The sequence below is a fragment of the Solanum lycopersicum genome, chromosome 2 (genome assembly GCF_036512215.1).
Source record: "Solanum lycopersicum chromosome 2, SLM_r2.1".
Classification (NCBI taxonomy): domain Eukaryota; kingdom Viridiplantae; phylum Streptophyta; class Magnoliopsida; order Solanales; family Solanaceae; genus Solanum; species Solanum lycopersicum.
In genome coordinates this window covers 31203923-31208474 of record NC_090801.1, presented here as the reverse complement: position 1 = coordinate 31208474, position 4552 = coordinate 31203923, and positions in this window count along the sequence as shown.

Here is a 4552-nt window from a genome sequence, read left to right as displayed (position 1 = left end):
AACAGGTTTAATACCATTAGGTGTTTGAACTATAGGTCCAAAAACTTCACGCTTGGCAAGTGAATTCAACTCTGATTGAATTGCTTCTTGCCATTTTGGCCAATCATTTTGTTGTCGACATTCTATAACAGATTGAGGTTCATGATCCTCATTATCTTGCATGATATTTGTTGCAACATTATATGCAAAGACATAATCAACCACTATTTTTGATCGATTCATATTAGTTTCAACATCTTTTAAATTTATGGATAGATCATTATTTCCTTGAGTTTCAAGTTCATTGATTCTTTCATGAATATCAGACTTATTCAAATTTTGAACTTCCATATGAGATTCTTTCATAGTGTCATCTTGACATTTAATCTTTCTTTTTCTAGGATTTTGATCCTTAGACCTCAATGGTCTACCACGCTTTAGGTGTGGTTTTTGACTCATTAGCTATGACACTAGTGGATGGTCCTTTAGGGACATCAATTCGAATTGGGACATTCTCTGCAGGAATATGTGATTTAGTAATCCTTTTCAAATTTGTAAATGCGTCTGGCATTTGATTTGCAATTTTCTGCAGATGAATAATCTTTTGTACTTCTTGTTCGCAAGTAGAAGAATATGGATCAAGATGAGACAATGATAAATTTTTCCACAAAATTTCTCGTTTCATTTCACTATTCTCTCCCCCTAATTTTGGGAAAATTGTCTCATCAAACCGACAATCTGCAAATCTAGCAGTAAACATGTCTCCAGTCAATGGTTCAAGATAGCGTATAATGGAGGGTGACTCAAACCCAACATATATTCCTAACCTTCTTTGAGAGCCCATCTTAGTGCGGTTTGGTGGTGCCACAGGCACATATACAGCACTTCCAAAAATTCTTAGATGGGATATATTAGGTACTTGACCCATAACCAATTGCAATGGATAAACCTTATGATAACTTGTCGGTCTGAGACGAATAAGTGTTGCAGCATGCAAAATTGCATGTCCCTACACAGAAGTGGGCAACTTAGTTTTCATAAGCAATGGTCTTGCTATTAATTGCAAACGTTTAATTAATGATTCAGCGAGACCATTCTGAGTATGAACATGAGCAACGGAGTGTTCAACTCTTATTCCAATTGCTAAACAATAATCATTAAATGATTGGAATGAAAACTCTGCACCATTATCAAGACGAATGGACTTAATCTGATTATCAGGAAAGTGTTCCCTTAACCTTATTATTTGTGCCAATAATTTTGCAAATGCCAAGTTACGAGATGACAATAGGCACACATGAGACCATCTAGAAGACGCATCTATTAGAACCATAAAATATCTAAATGACCCACTAGGTGGGTGAATAGGTCCACAAATATCCCCATGTATACATTCCAAGAACGCAGGGGACTCAATCTTAACTTTCATTGGTGATGGTCTCACAATTAACTTGCCTTGATAACAAGCAGTACAAGAAAATTCACCATTTAAAAGAACTTTTAGGTCTTTTAGTGGATGTCCATTCGAATTTTCTATAATTCGTCTCATCATTATTGACCCAGGATGTCCTAGACGATCATGCCAAAGTACAAATGTATTGGAATCAGTAAACTTCTTATTTACTATAAAATGTGCCTCAATTGCACTAATTTTTGTCCAATACAAGCCAGAAGATAAAGCATGGAACTTTTCTATAACACATGTCTGCCCAGAGACATACTTGGTGATACCAAGATATTCAAGATTTATTTCATCCACTGATTGGATATGATAACCATTTTCACGGATATCTTTAAAACTCAACAAGTTTCTCTTAGATTTTGGAGAAAACATAGCATTATTAATGATGAGTTTAGTTCCCTTGGGCAAAATTACAATGGCTCTTCCAAAGCCCTCAATCATATTAGTACTACCAAAAATTGTAGTAACATTTATTTTTCCCATACTTAAATGAGAAAAATATTTCTTATTTTTGAATATCGTATGTGTTGTACCAGAATCAATCAAACAAATATCTTCATATTTCGATAATATGTTCTTAGAATTATCCATACCTTTATTAATTCTTCAAATCTAACCTTCACTTTTGAGAAATTAGAGTCTCGTGCTGATAACGTGTTATAAAACTATAGAATAAGAAGAAGAAACTAGAGAGAAAAGAAGAGAAGACTTGTTATTTCTCTTGATGAATGAATTTACAATGAAGAGGAGCACTCTATTTATAGGAGAAATCTAACTTGGTCCCCAAGTAGGAGGACTCTTTAATCATATCCTAAAAAGGACTCCACATGATAGACATTCACTATAATACAACTTTATAACAAACTTCATCTTCTTCCTCCCATTTTTTTTAAAGGCTCAAGTCATCTCTAGCCACTTAAAGTTATCCGCATATTTCATTTAGACACCTTACCTTAAGCTTGTTCCTATTGAACACTTTATTAGTTAAAAGAAATACCGATTGAACATATTTTGACAATCAACTAAAAGTAAAGATTGTGTGTTATACACTCGCGGCTGACGTGGCATAATAGCTAATCAAAAAGAGACATGTGGCATTTGGGTCCATTTAAAAACAGTTAAACATAAATTAAAAAATAAAATAAACAAAAACTATTTTTTCAATAAAAATAATTTTTTTTTAAAAAAAAACGAATATTTCTTTCCCTTTCTTTTTCTTCCCAGAAAACAACCCACCAACCCCATGCCCGTTCCCCGTTTTCTTTATCAGAAGAGGCAAAATCAAAGCACATTCCGATAATTATTTTTACTTTGATTTTTTTCCTTTCAATTTTAAATTATATGAATTGTTTCCCACCCATCCACATACATATCTCCTTGAATCTTATTCAACATTATAATTGATATTTTTTTCCAATTTTACTACTTTCTTAAACATCAATTTAAATTTGTTGATACGTTTTTTCTTCTATGTTGTGAGTTCTAAAGAATTTAAATTTTTTAACAATTTTGAAAAAATAATTTCAGATCAGTTGAAAAAAATGGATCATCAAAATGCAATTTGATTCAATTTTTTACGATAATAAATTTAGATATTGATGTTGTCGGTGGTGGATGGTGAAAGAAGGGGAAGAAAATGATGGCTTAAAAAATTAAAGGGGAAGAAGATGATCGGAGAAAGAATGACGATGGCGGAAAGTTAGTGGCAATGGTGGCTGAGTTGAGTCAAAGAAGAATAGGAGATGTTACTTTAATTATTTTTAAAAAAATCTTTTTTTAAGTAAATGATGTCTTTCATTCTCTTTTGGGTGTGTATATTACACACATGCTGCATATCAGCAACAAATGTTTAATAGGTACAAATATATTGTAGTATAGGTGTTCGATAGGTAAAAGGTCGAATTGGGGTGACTAAATGAAATATGAGGACAACATTAAGGGGCACTGTATGACTCAGGCCTTTTTTTTAAAAAAAAAAAAAAAAAAAAAACTTAAATCACCTAAGTTTTTCTACTTCTTTTTATCTAATTAAGTTTTTTTATTTTTAAGCTTAGATTCGATTCATGTTTGAGTTGATTTGGCATAAAGAAAAAAATGAGTGGTGGCAGTGTTTGAACAAATTAAAAGTTGTGATTGATTGTTTGAAAGGCTAAAAAGAATAAAAGATATTGACGATGATAAATTTGGAGGAAAAAGAGGTGGTGTTCGATGGATGGTAAAAAAGGAGAAAGAAGATGATGATCCTAAAAAAAAGGGGAAGAAGATGACCGAAAAAGAAAGAAAAAGAGAACTGTGGATATGGTGATACATATTTAATTACAAACTAGGTGGCATTGAGAAAGAAGAATGATTGTAGCTCGAGAAAAAATGGGAATGACATTTAATGGTGGGACACCGGTGATTGCGATGGTGAGTAGGTGGTTGCAATGGTGGTTGAGTCAAAGAAGATAAAGAGATGCTAATTTTTATTTTTATTTTTTAAAAAGAAATTTTTGGTTAAATGATGTCTCTTCACGCTCTTTTCATGCGTGTACTACACACATGCTGCCATGTCAGCACAAAATGTTTAATAGGTACAAATCTCTTAAAATGTAAGTGTTCAATGGGTATACAGTTGAATTCAGGTGTCTAAATGAAATATCTGAACAAGTTTATGGAGCTTTGTATGACTTGAGCCTTTTTTTTTTTAATTTCCACGCATTTTTAGGAGAATGGGTACACTCACTCTGCCACATCACCCCTTAGAATGATATTTAATTCACGTAAAAGTTGTTAAGAGAGATATTTAAACTTGTTAAAGTACTTAAATAAGATTTGCCAAGGATTTAATGTATACTCTTAAATTGGGTGACCAAAATACATATTTTAATTGATGTGTCCTGCCAAATTTCCAAAGAGGAAATATTGTAAGCCTTTTCAAGTGTACAGAAGACTAATGAGACTTCTAACCCTACTTCTCATACAATTTATTCACCATGTTACCATATTATTTCACATATACACCATTCCCTTTGGTGATTTGCCAGTCTATATTATGATTTATGGCGTTACATTTAAACATTTAAATTACACTTGAAAATATTGTGCTTTTCTAAGCTCCACAGCTTCATC